Source organism: Panthera leo, chromosome A2 (genome assembly GCF_018350215.1).
Source record: "Panthera leo isolate Ple1 chromosome A2, P.leo_Ple1_pat1.1, whole genome shotgun sequence".
NCBI lineage: Eukaryota > Metazoa > Chordata > Mammalia > Carnivora > Felidae > Panthera > Panthera leo.
In genome coordinates, this window is record NC_056680.1 from 31141014 (window position 1) to 31158465 (window position 17452).

General features: G+C 40.1%; 1 protein-coding gene across 3 annotated transcripts in view; it reads left to right on the plus strand.

The window, feature by feature from the left end:
• Positions 1-17452, plus strand: part of ATXN7 (ataxin 7) — a 141101-nt gene that overhangs the window by 24094 nt on the left and 99555 nt on the right. The window contains exons 2-3 of one of the 3 annotated variants that reach the window (XM_042929896.1): positions 12674-12772; positions 13145-13246. The gene's annotated coding sequence lies outside the window, so the exon portion shown is untranslated. Of the gene's footprint in view, positions 1-12673; positions 12773-12817; positions 13247-17452 lie in introns of those variants that run through there. The other 2 variants (XM_042929895.1, XM_042929897.1) reach the window with 2 other exon arrangements.

The window sequence follows — 17452 nt, forward strand, 5'->3', positions numbered from 1 at the left end:
TCCCACCTTCTGGAATTCTTTTTGTCTCTTATTTATTACTGGTATGTGGCAGCAATTTATATTAATTTAGCCAGAGAGATGTTTGAATTGTAGAAACTATTGCCATGTATACCTAAAAAAAAAAGGAAAAAAATCTCTTGTTTGGTAATCATATAAGTCTAATAATGTATTTTGCAAATTACACATAATCATATGCACAGTGGGATCTTCATTAGCATACAGAAATCATAACATTTGTTTTTTATTTTTAAGGCTTCAGGTGTGCTGTTCCATGGCTTTCTACCTTTTTCTTTTCTTTCTTTTTTTTTTTTTTTTGGCTTTCTATTTTGTTTTTAGTGGCAAAGTCTTACGGATTTTAAGATAAGCCTTTAAGTGCATGTTTTTATTTTTTGCACATCATATATTACCTGCCCTTTGTAAGACATGCAGATAGTTGCTGCCTAAGTGGTCTATGTTACTCATGTTCTCATGAACAGCAAGCATCCTGACAGCAAGACCCATTATAAAACCTATTCCATTTCTACTCTTTCCTTGCTTTTATCAAGATCATGGGTAGTTTGTATACAAAATGGAAAATCAGATGATAAAAAAATAATTGCATAGGCTTGAGTTGTATTTAATTTTACAGGTTTCATAAATGATTCTGTGAAATATGTTTATAATCTAACATACTTAGTTTAGTTTTGGTGTTTGTTTTTTTTTGATTTTTTTATTTTGAAATAATTAAAGATTCACAGGTTGGGAAGACAGTTCAGAGAGGTCCTGGTTACTCTTCACCCAGTTTTTCCCATCAATTACATGTTACCTAACAATATCAAAACCAGAAAAATGATGTTGGTATAAAGTATGTGTGTAGTTCTGTGTCATTTTATATCATGTGTAGATTTGTATGACCATTACAGTAATCAAGATACAGAACTATTCCATCACCACAGAAATCCCTGTCATGCTACCCTTTTATGGTTATAGTCATTTCCGTTAGCCTCACAATGCCTAACTCCTGGCAACCGCTAATCTGTTCTCCAACTCTATAATTTTGTCATTTTGGGAATGTTACATAAATGTGATTTTTTGAGATTGGCTTTTTTCATTCAGCATTTAAAAAAAGAATTTTATTTTAAAAACAGCATTAATGATAAACTTTTAAAAAACATATTTATTTTCAAAAGAAGTTGTTGCCCAGAGTTTAATTTTCAGACCTGTACTTTTCTAGCTTGGGTGTTCTATACTCTGTTGCTATATTTGAACAACAGCTAAAGTTGTATGTGCCGACGTAATAGCTGATTATAGCATTAACCTTATTGCGTACTGTTAAAGATGATACTACAAAGTTAAAGGGAAAACTACCCAGGGAAAATCCATCCCATCAAAAATTGAATACTACAGCTATTTACCGAGCAGGAGTAAGGAAACCAAATGTATACTTTAGTTATACCAAATGAAGTAACTGACCCACATTTGTGTTCATTTCTTCTCAAAAGAACTTTTCAAAGAGAGATGTTTTGGAACATGATATTTAAGTGAAAGGTTTAAATATTTACATTAATCAGCGAATGTAAAGATCAGAGAATTGCTATACAGATCTTCCTCAACTAATTAACGGAGTTATATCCCAATAAACCCATCATAAGTTGACAATATTGTAAGTCAAAAATACATTTAAAACACCTAACCTGGGGACACCTGGCTGTCTCATTCAGTAGAGCGTGTGATTCTTGATCTCCAGGTTGTAAGTTTGAGCCCCAAGTTGGGCGTAGAGATTACTTAAAAACCTACCTAACCTCCCTAACATCATAGCTTAGCCTGGCCTACCTTAAACGTGCTTATGAGAGCCTACAGTTGCACAAAGTCCTCTAACACGTAGCCTGTTTTATAAGAATATGATGAATATCTCATGTAATTCATTGATTACCATGCTGATAGTGAAAACCAGAATGACTCTATGGGTATGCGATGGTTTTAAGTGTATGGGTGGGCAGGTGGTTGACCCTCATGGTCGCGTGGCTGACTAGGAGCTGTGGCCCCGCTGCTGCCTGACATCACGAGAGAGTGCCACACTACAGATAGCCAGCCTGGGAAGAGATCCAACTCCAAAATTCTAAGTATGCTTTTTACTGAATTTGTATTACTTTTGCACCACGGTAAAGTTGAAAAATCGTTAAATCAAAACATTGTTAAGTCAGGGACCTTCTATATGTGGTTAGTGTGCAATGTCACCATATGAAGGCTAGTGTCTGCATCATGTTAATAATATCTTATGTAGGAAATGGAGTCCTGTGGGTAGATGAGGGATGGGAACAAACAGCTTCAGAAGGAACAAATCTTCCTCAGATGACTGTATATTGTTTTCTAACAAAATATGAAAAATTCGGTAGGAGCTGTAGGAGGGCACATTAGTGTTTTGCTGCAAATAATGATATCATGTCTCTAGGGAATCCCATGTGGCCAGACCTGTGTAACTGAACAAATAGAAGGTGAGTCCCCAGGCACCATTCTGCAGCTCACTAAGCAATGAAATGGGGTTGTGAGCACTGCTCCTTGGCTTGCCCAGAATTTGTGTGCCTGAAGGTTGTGCCCGAGCAGATTTTTTTTTTTAAGTTATTTATTTTGATAGAACGAACTCGTGTGCACCGGGGCAGGGCAGACAGAGAGGGAGAGAGAATCTCAAGCAGGCTGTGTACTGTCATAATGGAGCCCGATGCAGGCTCGAATTCCCAAACTGTGAGATCATGACCTGAGCCGAAATCAAGAGTCTGATGCTTAACTGATTGAGCCACCCAGGCACCTAGAACAGATTTTCATAAATGAGATACTCTTGTAACTGGCAATTGATCTTCATTTGGCTCTAGCTCCTAACATTTTAGGCGGTCTTCCTCCCTGATAGGAAAATACTCTTTGTAATTAAAGTCAACCTCTACTTACCATTTTAACATTATCTTCTGATCATCTTTGTTTTCTTCTCGCAACATAGGATTGTACTTGAAGTAGCTGTTGGGATAGAGGAGAGGGGAAGCAATCATTTATCAAACATCAAATGTATACCAGGCACTGTACAAAATGTATTAAGTAACTCTTCATTGCGAATGAGCGAATTTTCTTGGTCAGATTTAGTTAAGAGGCCTGCTGCCCAAACAGAATGTGTATGTCATAAATAAATAAACAAACATATACATATATATATATATATATATATATAAAATATGTCACACATATATGTCATTTATGTCATATATGTTATATGTGTAATTTGATGTATTTTATATAATTTATATGTATAAGTTGGTAACCTTATACATATACATAAGTTGATTTTTATATTCATGAAGCAATGTATGAAATCTAGAGATGTAAGACCTACACTTCCTATTAGGAGCTCTCTATCCAGATGAGGAAAACCAGTTAAACTCCAGGAGTGAAAACTGCTTAACCTATCAATGCAACATATATAATAAGGTAATCCATAATTAATTACCAAATAGATCCTTCAGATTATAAATGCTGTAGTTTGGAGAAGGGAAAGATTATTGATCTCTGACCCTTGGTTGTGTCCCCTGTAAAATGCAGTTGATACTTACTCATAGTGAGAAATGAATATGTACGTAGAAGACTTAGTATCTATATTGCCTGTTAGTACACCTTCAATAAATTATATCTGAACTGTTAATAACAAAAATTAAAAAAAAAAATATTTTGCTACCCAATGCCTCAGTAGGTTAATAAAATACATGTTTATTTCTCATTCAAGTCACTGCTCAGTGTGGGTTTGGCAAGGAGGCTCTTGATTTATCCAGTCACTAAGGGGTTAAGTTTTGTGGTTCTGCCCACCTCTAGGTGCTGGGAGCTCTCTCCATTGTACCAGCAGTGGAGGGTATGAGAGATAGCATCAAAACAGGGGTTTGTTTATTTGTTTACATATTTAAAAACTTTTTTAATGTTCATTTATTTTTTGAGAGAGAGAATGAGACAGAGCAAGAGCAGGGGAGGGTCAGAGAGAGAGGGAGATACAGAATCTGAAGCAGGCTCCAGACTCTGAACTGTTTTCACGGAGTCTGATGCAGGGCTCAAACTCCCAAACCATGATATCATGGCCTGAGCCAAAGTTGGACAGTTAATCGACTTAGCCACCCAGGTGCCCCAAAACAAAGTTTATGTGGGTCAATTCTAGAAGTGGAACCCAATGTTTGTCTTCATGTTTTAGGACTCACATAGCTACACCTTACTGCAATGAATATTGGGAAATTTAGCCTAATTGTGTGTTCAGCAAGATGAGAATGTGGATATAGATTAGCATTGGCCATCCTTATCACAAATAATACTTAGAAGGGCTTAATAGAAGAGGAGGGACTTAAAGTAGGTAGAAAGAAGAAAGTAAAAGTTGTAGTAGATTGCCCAGCCGGCCTTTATTTGAGGTGGTATTTAAAAAGGAAGGGTATGGGATGCCTGGGTGGCTCAGTCAGTTAAGCATCCGACTTCGGCTCAGGTCATGATCTCACAGTTCGTGAGTTCAAGCCCCACGTCGGGCTCTGTGCTGACAGCTCAGAGCCTGGAGCCTGCTTCACATTCTGTGTCTCCCTCTCTCTCTGCCCCTTCCCTGCTCATGCTGTGTCTCTCTCTGTCTCAAAAATAAATAAACATTAAAAAAAAAAAAAAAACAAATTTAAAAAGGAAGGGTAGAGGGCGCCTGGGTGGCTCAGTCAGTTAAGTAAGCATGAACCCTTGATTTTGGCTCAGGTCATGATTTCATGGGTCGTGAGGTCATGCCCCTGAGTTGGTCTCTGCTCTGATACCAAGAAACCTGCTTGGGATTTGGGATTTTCTCTCTCTCTCTCCCTCTCTCCCTCTCTCCCTCTCTCCCTCTCTCCCTCTCTCCCTCTCTCCCTCTCTCCCTCTCTCCCTCTCTCCCTCTCTCCCTCTCTCCCTCTCTCTCCCTTTCCCTCCTCTCTCTCTGCCCCTACTCTGCTCATGTGCACACACATGTACTCTCTCCCTCTCAAAATAAATAAATAAAGTTAAAATAAAGAGGAAGGGTAGGGGAATTAAAAAACCCTGCAAGCATTATTAATAAAAATTACATATTTATCACACTAGCCACTGCTTTGACTGTGAGCCAGTTGGTAGTGACCTCAGGCAAGCCATTTAACTATTTTAGACTTTCATTTCCTCATTTATAAATGTTCTTCATAGTGCTGTGGTGAAGATTACAAAGGGTAGTACATGTAAAGTATTTAGCACAGGGGCTGGCCCAGAATAAACACTCAGTAAAAGTTGTTACTATTATTGGTAGTGTTAATAAGTATGCCTCCAGTGTTAAATACTGGCTAGCTGTTCATTTATTTGACATCGTTCCTAAAGGACAGTGCTAGAGTAGCAAAGAATGATTTGACTAAGTATATTTATGTGGATTTTAGAATTTGATAACCCTACTCCAGTGATAGGAGGTTAATGTCCCCCTGGCAGAATATTGGGGGAGAAACCCTTTCTGTCCCTCTGAGGCTCCCCTCCTCCCTGTCAACACCACAGAATTTTTATTCCTCTATCAAGAGGACAGTAGGAGTTGTGGCCTTGACTTCTCATCCCTCCTTCCCTTCTTTCCTCTATAGGTGGATTTGGCCTGGAAGAGTGAGGGTGGATGCCAGAACAGCTACATATTGCTCAGGCATAATTGCAAGTTCTTAGCAAGGCAGGAGCATCCCACCCCAGGCCCACATTATCTTGAGTGGTTGGGTAGCTGTCAGAGCCTGTGGTTCCACTGAATTCAATTCTGTTCAGCAGGCATTTATTAACACTTAAAATATCAGGCCCTGGGGATACAAGGGTGAAATGTTGCAGACCCTGCCTCTAAGAAGCCCATTGAGGGACTTAGGTGTGATGACCTGAAGAGGTTTATTGGGGTTTGTTTTGAAGGCTTGATATGAGTTGCTTGGAAGGTGGGAAGGAGAAGTTTCCGGTGGCAGGAACAGAGGTAGGAATTGCTGCGCTGGGTGGCAGTAGAAGGAATGGTTTTAAGCTCCACTTTAGTATGCAGCTGCCTCACTGTTACCCCTTTAGGGCCTCATCTCACAAGTCTCCATTTTTTCTCTACTAAAGGAGTGCAGTGAAAGTTCCTACATCATAGAACGGGGAGGATTACGTGAGAGAATGCATTTAAAGGATTTACTGTGTGTTGAAAATGGGCACATAGCAAGTGTTTAGTAATTGTCAGCTACAACTGTTATTGTCATGTGCTTTTGTAATTGACGTACAGATCTACTGACTTGAGCAAGTATTTTGCGCAAAGTGGAGAATTATTGACAATTTTATTATATTTTTGTTTCTCCTTTAGGCTCATGGTGAAATAGTGTACCATAGTTCCAGTTGATGGAAAATGGCTTACCCCTCAGCTAAAAAGAGAGTAAGCCCAGTTAACCTCAGCGAAGCCTGGGGAAATTGGGGCTTGAGATGGGAGAGCCACGCGACCTGAAATGGCAAGGGAAGTGAGGGATAGTTATATGGAAACCTTTCGTGAGAAGGGAGGGGCTGAATGTGGATGGAAACCTTCTAGTGCCAGGCATTGTCAGAAAATGGAGGCTGTTTTAGAAGTGCTGAGATTCCATGTGCAGATTCACAGAGAATCGAGAAAGCCCTAGTGGCTGACTGCAGAGACTAAAATATACCCGTGAAACCGATGCCAGAGGTGTTGGGAGTCCTTACTAGTAAGTGATTTCAGCTTCCTTTTTATTTTTTAATATTTATTTTTTGGAGAGTGGAAGTAGGGCAGGGACAGAGAGAGGGGGACAGAGGACCTGAAACAAGCTCTGTGCTGATAGGCTGACAGCCCGTGAGCCCAGTGCGGGGCTCGAACTCACGAATCATGAGATCATGACCAGAGAGGAAGTCTGACACTCAATTGACTGAGCCACTCAGGCGCTCTCTCAGCTCCCTTTTTAGCAGTTATGTTTTCCTATTCTCATTTGGTGTTGAATGGAGTGACTTGGGGCAGACCCTGAAGCTCAGTAGGTGGAAAACTCCAGCTGACCTTTGAAGGGGTGGATACCCAGTAGCACCATTGAAAGTCAGGCTGTGGGGAGTATAGAGTTTCATTCTTAAATTTGTTTTGCCAGGGAGAAAGCCTGTCAGGGTGAAAGCAAGGAAGAGAATGAGTAAACCACATTAATCCATATTTCTGGAGAATTACAGGTGACATGTCATCTGTTTTTAAAATGTTTAGTCTGTGGTGTTTCATATGGGAGATCTTAGAAGAGCCTTAGGATAACAACATGAGCTCAGGGTCACACAAAAGAGACAGGTGTATAAGGGGAACAAGTGACACAGCTAGGAGGGAACTTTGAAAAGAACGTGCCCAGTGACAAGGGGCAGCCTGTGACAGCATCAGCCAGTTATCCCCACGCAGGAGAGCTGGCCCCAGGGGCCACATTTATTAACTTTCCAAAAGCAAAAGGGAATACGGAATTTTATGTAAACCTTCCCACCTTTTAAGTATTAGCAGCAAATTCCTCTTTCCCCCTAAGATCGCCAAAGAAACAGACAATAAGGTGAACTGTTTTAGGCCTGTGGACTCTGCAGCGAGGGTCAAAGAGCGGAAAGAAAAATATGTAGCCCAGGTGTTAGGCCTTTCAGCTGAACACATGGTCAACTCCAGTGCCAGGCACGGTACCTGGCCTGGAGCACATGCTCAGTACGTTTTTATTGAGTAAATAAATGGAGCAAACCTCTGTTCGTTGTCATTCTTTCTGTGGGCAGAATGGAGAGACCGGAGCTGGCCTCCCCTTAGCTCTAACTTAGAGAATCGAGTCAGAACTTGCGTTGCCGCCCTTGTAGGGCCCTCTCTACCCTCTTCACTTCCCTTTCATGCCCTTGAAGAGGCACCTTCAAGTAGCTATTCAAGCTCCTACATTTAAGAAGGTTTAAGACATAAAAAGAAGTTTATGCTGTTCTGCTTCAGTACGGGGCCAACTGAGTTTAGTGTGTTTTTCTTTCCTCTATCATGGTTAGTGCATTTTTGTTTAATTTTGACAGACTTGGCAGTATAATAAGTGATCTAGATTATGCCTTAAATTACAGTGAGGCTCTCAGAGTCTTAAAAGTACATAAAAATGTTCTGGAAAATAAGTCATTTTCCCTGTAAAGGTTGATATTGTTCATGTAACAGTGTGGGCTGGTCTCTGTTTAAAGGTAATGAGGCGCACTTGGGTGGCTCAGTGAGTTAAGTGTCCCACTCTTGGTTTTGGCTCAGGCCATGATCTCGTGGTTCAGGAGTTCCAAGCCCCGTATCAGGCTCTGCACTGACAGCATGGTGCCTGCTTGGGATACTCTCTCTCCCCCACTTGCTCTGCCCCTCCCCTGTTCATGTGCATGTGCTCGCTCGCTCTCTCTCTCTCTCTCTCTCTCTCTAAATAAACTTAAAAAAAATAAAGGTAATGAGAGGATTTTTCTAAACCCTTGGACATTCCGCAGAATCTTCTTGTATAACAAATGCTGGTGGTATCTGCCCTTTAAAAAACAAAACTTTTGGTTTCCTGCGGGCCTGGACTCCACACCTCATGGCTTGTGCGCCATGGGTGCAGTCTTAGGGGAAGGAAGTGCAGGCCTGGTATACTCTTCTGTCTGGTCGGAGGGAAAGAGAACGCAGAAGGACTCTGGCCCACTAGTGCCTTTACACTGGATTGGCTTTGGCTATGCTGCACTGGTTGCTTCTGGCGGGATCATTGGCTTTGCAAAAAGCAGGTAACGTCCAGTCACGGGCTGCTGGGCTTGTTTTTGGAAGTGTAATAGGCCTGGGTGCTTCTCAGCTGTCTCAGGATCCAAGGAACATTGGGTTTTCCTAGCTACATCTGGAACCTTAGCTGGCATTATGGGGATGGATGAGATTCTACCACTCTGGGAAATTTCTGCCTGCGGGCCTAATCTCGGGTGCCAGTTTCCTGATGGTCGCCAAACTTGTGTGTTGAGTAGACCCCATCAGTAGTGGTCATGTCCGAGCATGGACTCATGAAGATTTTAAAAACTTCCATTATTTTTTAGTGTATTAAGAGAAACAAATGCAGCATTTTCACATATTCTGACATTTTACTTAAAAAAAAAAAAAATAACATTGAACTTTCCAGAAGAAAACATTCACTATCATTATAGCCTTAAAGAGACAGTGGTTTGTAACCCAAGAGCTCCTTATTACAGTTTGATTCTTGTGTGTTGATGTTCTCTCTTCTCTCTGTGACTGTAGGTAAAGCCTCAAGGGGTAAAATGTTAGGTATCAACTTTGGGGACCCCAAAACCCCATGCCCAATCAGAACAGTGTGAAAAAAATCTCTTCTGAGCTTTAGAGTTTCTGTTCTTTGGCTCATATTAGAACACAGACCCTATTTGAAATTATGTCAAATGGAATATCAATGAAAATAAAATTTATTGTAAATAATAAAAAAAATTTTTTGATCTTTATTTTTGAGAGAGAGAGAGAGGGAGGGGCAGAGAAGGAGAAGGAGACACAGAATCTGAAGCAGGCTCCAGGCTCTGAGCTGTCAGCACAGAGCCCAACGTGGGGCTTAAACTCACGAACTGTGAGATCATGACATGAGCCAAAGTCAGATGCTTAACCATCTGAGCCACCCAGGGCCCCAATAATAAAAAAATTAAAAACAAACAAACAAAAAAAACAACACCAAAACTTTCTACTGTCTTGAACAAGATTATTTTTGTTGCACTTAATCAAGAATCACTTAAACTTTCAGGCTCAGACCAGGGGAGCCATTTACTCTGTAGGTCCAGGGGATTCTTAAACACTTAGGGAAGGAAATGCTTTGGGCCTCTGGTGGACCATACCTGGGACAGGAAAGTCCTAGAACCCCTTCCACCCACCTCCCCGCAGACCAGCTTTTTCCCTTTCTTTGCTCTGGAACTTCGTGGGCTCCTGGGTCAGATTTGCTCTGAGCAGCACTTCCATTCTTCTCTTTGCTGACAGGCTTTTTCCTATAGACTGAGAGTACATGGGAGTGGCTTGCAGCCTAGACCAGAGTAGACCCTCCTCATTCTAAACTCTAGTTCCAAGGAGGACAAATAGAATGTCTCAGTTTGGGTCTTGTGTCCAACTTTGGCCAAAACAGAGGAGTTTGGAGTAGCATAATACAAATATGACTGGCATGGGCTTGAGAAGTACTTAGAAAAAAGGGTCACCATAGGCTAGGCAGCTCCTCTAGAAGAAAGGCATCTGCTATAGTCTTGTACCTGCCCTCCCCCTCCCCCAAAAAAGAGTAAATAAATTTATGCTTCTCAGGACTTTAGAGGAATTCAAGTTATGTCTTTTTTATTTCCTTTTCTCCCATCTTTAACTGGCTGTCATTTAAAAGAAAAATCTGGAGCACCTGGGTAGCTCTGTCTGTTAAGCGCTCGACTTCAGCTCGGGTCATGATCTAATGGTTCATGTGTCTGAGCCCCACATCAAGCTTTGCACTGACAGTGCAGAGTCTGCTTGGGATTCTCTCTCTCCTTCTCTCTCTGCCCCTCCCCCCTCAAAATAAATAAACTTTAAAAAAATAAAAAGAAAAAGCCTTGTTAAAAATTCTATTTATTGAATGTTACATAGCAGGTGGTGAATGAATGAAAGCTGTCAAGTTCTATGTTTCTATTCTTAGCAAATGCTTTCCAGTCTACCTTTTAAACAATTTCTCTTTGTCTTTGCAAAACAAAATTAAGTTGCTGTTTAGGCAGATTGGTGTACTGGCAGGGGAACTAAAAGAATACCAAAGGCCTCCATTCTAGTTCCAAGTCCAAACCATTTATTTGCTGGGTAATCTTGAGCAAATTATGACCTCTCTCCGTCTGTTTCCTTACTAGTAAAATGGAGATCATAACAACAGCTCTTTTGAGCACAGTGGTCTTGTGAAGATAAAAAAGGAGGACATATACAAACAAAGGATAGTTTTCTTCCCCCTATCCCGAGAGAAGTTACTATTTTTAAAAGCTTATTTTTAGTCGCTGCCACTACCTTTTTATCTCTTAGAGTCTCCCTTAAAGCATTTTTAAGGTATGCAGGCCAATAAGTGGTGAATTCTTTTAAAGGTAGAAACTATCTTGGGGGCGATTTCGTGGAGTCCCCCAAATCTGGTGACTTGCTTGGGTACTTTGGCTGGCGATCTGGCTAGATTTCCTGAGGGAAAATGGGAAAATAGTTGACCTAACAACATCCTGTCAAGCACAGAGTTTAACCTGAGGCCAGTGCTGTTCAACCTCCACCTGGTCAGCTCTGAAGCAATCAGTCACCAGGCTGAGTGGTTACTTCTGACAAAACATCTTTATTGGCTGTCTCTATCCTGGTAATTTGTAGCTTCCTTTGGGTGATTTTGCATAGCTGTAAAGTGTTTAGGATGTAAAGAAATGAATGTTGGCTTTTATTGGAAATAAGGCAGAAAAAGAACACTAAAATGGAAATCAGAGAAAAAATTTAAAAGATAGGAGACTAAGAAGGAATTAGGAATCCAGGGAAGGGAACATCTGGCTTATAAAGATTGTAGGAATGGTTACTGAATGATTACATTACTGGGTAACATTTTGTGGGTGAATGAAACAAACTGTTTTTAAAAGGAAGAGGGAAAGGATATGATCCAGGAATAACTTAAAAGCCAATAAAGATAATTATGAATAAATGTTCAAAACATGGCATAGAATTTCAGCCGCTGACTTTTCAAAGATGCTTTATTAGTGTCTCAGACCATAGAAATTTTTAGCTTACTCTCCTAGATTATATGAAAATAAATAAAAATTAAGCAAAGCAACCTTCTTGCCATCCAACTTTGGTATGTAGCTTGTGAGAATTTTAGGAAGAGATGTGTGTTAATAGTGAATTTTTCATCTGAAAGTAGCCTGCCTTGTGCTTTATACCTTGACAGCATCTGTTCCAAAGCTGTGTCATTACCTGTATTTGCTGTTGTTTCTCTTCTGCTGCATGTCAAACTTGAAAACCAGCCTAATTTTGTAATTCTAGATTATTAACCTTCAATCCCTCGACTCCTTAACTCAGTGCTACTCTACAAATTAATTTTAATAGTAGCCACATTCTACTTGAAATTTATATATACACATATGTATGAAAATATGTAGATGATGGAGTGCATAATTCCTTTGTGCTTTTTAGAAAGATGGCTTAATTGAGTTTTTGTTTTCTGTTTGTACTATTATGAATTGTTTATATAAATTGCTGAGTGATAAAGGATGGAGTGAGCTCTCTAAATAATAATCTCATTCGGGGTGTGTGTGTGTGTGTGTGTGTGTGTGTGTGTGTTTTAAATTTCTGATACTGACAGGTTTCATAAGGGTAGGCTTTCTGAATAACCATTTCAAAAATTAAGTGAAAAGTCATTAGTGGCAAATTACACACAATGATTTTAAGCCTCAGGAGACTAACTCTGTGTACACATTGAATAGTCATTTATTCTTAGTTTGTTGTAAATATAGCCAATTAAATTCACTGTAAAAAAAAAAACAAAAAACAAAAAACAAAACAAAAACAAAACAACAACCTGAATTGCATTTGTTGTAAAATTGGTAAAGTGCTTGAATTTTAACACTTTGACATTTCAAAGCACATATAATAATTTTGGAACATCTGGCAACTAATGAGATTGTAGATTTCTGATTAGCTTTATTCTTTGTTTCATCCTTTTCCCCCTTTCTCTTTTTGTAGATCTGAACAGAATTAAGAAGAAAGAACTTCCACAATCATAGCAGATGAAGATCCACTGGTAAATCAATCAGAAATTTTGGCCTGCCTGCCAAGGAAAAGGTAATTAGCTGTCTCAACATAGCTCAGGTGAATGAATGCAGTGCTTCTGATTATAATAGAGTTTGAATTTTACCAAAGGATGATAGTTTTTAAAGTTCAGGGTACCTGTGTAAGATCTCCAGTATAACCCTGAATATGATCTTACTAATATGACTTGACTGTGAATTTAAGAGTACAATATTATTAGGTATGTGTTTGTCAAAAGAAAAAGTGCTAAATAACCATCTGCAACTTATAGGAGAACTTTGGAGATAGGAGCATTCCCTGTCCCCCATACATGTCTACTTTTTGCTAGGAATTTGTCCAAAGACATGCTCTTATGTTTCTGTCCAGTTCCACTTTACCTAGCTTCTCTTTTCTTTTCTCCACAAGCAATATAGAGCCAGCTGCTCAGAGCAGGGAAGATCCTAAGCAAAGTGTAAAATAGGCAGGAGTTCTTCAGGCACACTTTCTGGGCCCAGTGCCTTTGCCCAGGTCAGTACAAAAATAGCAGCCACTATTAATTGAGTTTCTCACTATGTATTTGCCATTGTGCATTTACTATTTGGGGAAGAAGGTGGTAAGTTTCACATAATGTGAAAAAGAAGAAAAGTTCCTGGAGGAAATTTTTTTTTAAGTTTATTTGTTTATTTTGAGAGAGAGAGCGAGAGAGAGAGACAGCACATGCATGAGTGAGGGAGAGGCAGAGAGAGAGGGAGAGAGAATCCCAGGCAGGATCCACGTGGTCAGCTCAGAGGCTGACATGGGGCTTGAACTCACAAACCCACAGATCATGAGCTGGGCCAAAGTAGAGTCAAACATTTCACTCACTAAGCCACCCAGGCTTCCTAGGGAGGAATTTTTATTAAAACAAAACAAGAAAATCCATCTTCCTATCTACTCCTGAAAGGACTGAGGGGGCTTAAGATGCAGTTTAAGATGAGTCATTTAGGGATAAAATTGAACACGATCCCAACAGGGAAGACCAGAGTTTCAGCTTCTGAAATTGATCAGCTTGTATATTTAGGCAACAGACAAATGCAAAGCTTCAGTGAAGTTTAGGCAACTATAGCAAAGATGGAAGCAAACACTGTAAACAACACGAACATTCACCTTCAAAGATAACATTTTGAACAAAACAAACAGAAACAGGAATTTCAGGAAGGATGTAGCTTTTTTTTTTTTTTTATGTTTATTTTGAGAGAGACAGAGAGGGAAGGAACAATCCCAAGCAGGCCTCACATTAGGTGCAGAGCCTGATGTGGGGCTCGATCCCAGGAACCGTGAGATCATGGCCCAAGCCAAAGTCAAGAGTCGGATGCTTAGCCATCTGAGCCACGCAGGCGCCCTAGGATGTAGCTATGTGTTTAGAATAAGTGACTGGGCTTTTCTGAAGTCTCTGCCTTCAAAATGGGCCTTTAAAATTTTCTGACCTGAAGCTGAAAAGGCAGACTCATCACAAAGGATGGCGTTCATTGAGGAATGTCTGAAAAGTGCCAGAGAAGAGAGGAGCAGGGTTTTCCTAGATGGTAGTGAGCACCTGGCAGTGGTGGGATGTGGGGGTTCCGGGGGAGGTAGAGAGAAAACACATTTGACCAAAATGCCAAAGGAGCTGTTCAGCCTGTGATTTTCATTGAGCGTCCACTCTGAGCAGAGGGATTGTTCTTGAGGAGGAAAAGAGAATAGGAGGTGGTTTTCACAGACTACAAGTATGACTTCCTCTTTTTTGAATAGTGTTCAGATGAAAAGACTAATATGATACCAGGAAGTCAATGACAAAGGGCAGGGAAGGAAGAAGTATAACAAACTCAAGTCTGCCGGAAGAAGTGTGACAAAGTCACGTCCAGACAGGTAGAAGCATGAAATGCGCCAGGAGAACCGTGAGAAACTGTCAAATTCATGGCCAATGTAAAAGGGCAGCCCCTTTTTAGTGTCAGCTGATTATAGGCCCAGTACCTATTCAACAAATGTTTCTTGAGTACCTTCTTGTGTCATGCTGTACTCTCTGGGCATTGGGGATCAGAGGGACAAAAATCTCTGCCACTGTAGCACTTCTTTTTTAATGGAAATAAATAGATAATAGATAAAATATAGTAAGTGAATATATTGTACTAGATGGTGATAGTTGGTTGGGAAAAGCAGCTTAGGATAATGAGAATCAGGTGTGCTGATGAGGGCTGGCGCTGCAGTGTTAAATAAAGGTGATCAGGGTAGACTTGTTTGTTTTTTTTTTTTTTTTGATGTTTGTTTATTTTTGACAGAGGGGCAGAGCAGGGGAGGAGCAGGGGAGGAGCAGGGGAGGAGCAGGGGAGGAGCAGAGAGAGAGGTAGACATAGAATCTGAAGCAGGCTCCAGGCTCTGAGCTGTCAGCACAGAGCCTGATGAGGGGATCGAGCCCATAACTGAGAGATCATGACCTGAGCCAAAGTCAGACACTTAACCGACTCACCCAGATGCCCCAAAATACTTGCATATCTTAAACTTACATAATGTTAAATGTCAATTATATTCCAGTAAAGCTGGAAAAATGGAAACATTATACAAATTGTATGTTAATAAGAAGTCTCTTTAATTATATTCTTTCACTTCCTGTTCTCCCTAAGTCCAGAGTTACCTCAACTGTTTTCTATGCATAGATTTGTCATTATGATTATTACGGTTTCACAAAAATAGGCACATAGTCTGTAGTATTTTGCATGTTGCTTTAAAAAAAATTATACTTTGGCTGCCTTTCCGCTTGTTTCTTTTGGGCTGCTACATTATATGCTGTACTTCCATTTGTAAAAAAAAAAAAAAAAAAAAATGTGAGAAGCAAAAGTGGGGCACCTGGGTGGCTCAGTCACTTAAGCATCCTGATTTTGGCTCAGGTCATGATCTTACAGGTTTGTGAGATCGAGCCCCCGTATCAGGCTCTGCGCTGACAGCATAGAGCCTCTTTGGGATTCTTTCTCTCCCTGTTTCTCTGCCCTTCCCCTGCTTGCTCATGTGCATGCACTCTCTATCACTCTTTTTCAAAATAAATAAATGAATTTATTTTAAAAAAGAAGAAAAGCAAAGACCTCTATTACAAAGAGGATGAGGTATCATAAAATATAAGAATAGCTAACACTTAATGAGTACTGACTATGTGACAAGTGCTGTTCTGAACATATTACATAATTGACTCCTGGTAACAACCTTGTAAGTTAGAATACTGTTGGGATACTGTATAGATGAGGGGTACATACCCTTGTGGTCCTCCTTTTACAGAGAAGCTAACTAAGGGAGAGGCAAAATGTGTCCTGTTCAGGCCCAGAGTTAGGCAGTGGCAGAAATGGGCTCCGGGACAAGTTTTACCTCCCACTGATGGTCGTCTCCCACCATCACCTCTTTGTAGGTCTAAACATTCTCATCACTCCCAAAGGACGGTCCTGTTTCCATTAAACAGTAACTCCTCATTTTCCCCTCCCCTCAGGCCCTGAAAGCCACCCGTCTATTCTCTGTCTCTGTACATTTTCCTATTCTGGATATTTTACATACATGAAATCATACAGTACGTGGCCTTTTGTGTCTGGCTTCTTTTACGTGGCTTGTGTTTGAGGATCCTCTGTGTTGTAGCATGTACCAGAACTTTACTCCTTTTAATTGCTGAATAATACTCCATTGTGTGTATACATTGATCAGTTGATGGGCCTTTGGGTTGCTCCCACCTTTTGGCTATTTATTGTAAGTAATGCCATTATGAACATTGGTGTACAAATATCTGTTTGAGTCCCTGCTTTCAATTCTTTTGAATATATACATCTAGAAATGGAATTAGAGGATCTTATTGTAAATCTGTGTTTAACCTTTTGAGGGACTGCCAAATTGTTATCCACAGGGGTTGTACCATTTTGCATTCCCACCAGCAATGTACAAGAATTCCATTTTTCTCTCACATCTTTGCCAAGATTGTTTTTTTCTGTTTTGCTTTGATAATGGACATTCTTTTGGTTGGGAATTGGTATCTTACTGTGGATTTTCTAGTATTTCTCTAATGACAAATGATGCTGAATATCTTTTCATTTGCTTCTTGGTTATTTGTGTTGTCTTCTTTGGACAAATGTCTGTTGAGATCCTTTGCCAATTTTGAAAATTGGATTATTTGCCTCCTTTTTTTTTTTTTTTTTTTTTTGAGTTGTAAGATTTCTTTATACATTCTAAATACAAGTTCGTTATCAAATATGTGATTTGCAAATTTTTTCTCCCTGTGGAGTCTTTTTACTTTTTGAGAGTGTCCTTTGAAGCACAAAGGTTTAATGGTTTTGGTGAAGTCCAGCTTATCTCTTTGGCTCTGTTTTTAAGAAATACTTGGTAAGTCAGATTCTAGACTCTAGTTTATTAACCACTGATTTAGGATTGCTGCTCTCTGCTGCCACTCCCCCCAGAAACCATTTGGAAAAATGCTAATGCTTTGTGCAAATACCTGTTTTCTGAAGTGGAGAGAGGCAGAGAGCTCTGGAGAGTAGGGAGGGTAGATTTCTCACCAGTAGCAATTTTGTTTCAGTTCGATTTTTTCCTGCTCCTGAAGTTCCTTCACTTGGACCAGTGTGGTGGGGAGGAGGCTGTGATCAAAGTCTCTGGGTCCTGCAGGTTTTACATTGATCAAAATAGAGGCTAAACTAGGTTAAGTAGGTTAAAATGTCAGAAACTTTGCCTTCTGTCCTAGATTGTAGCATTTAA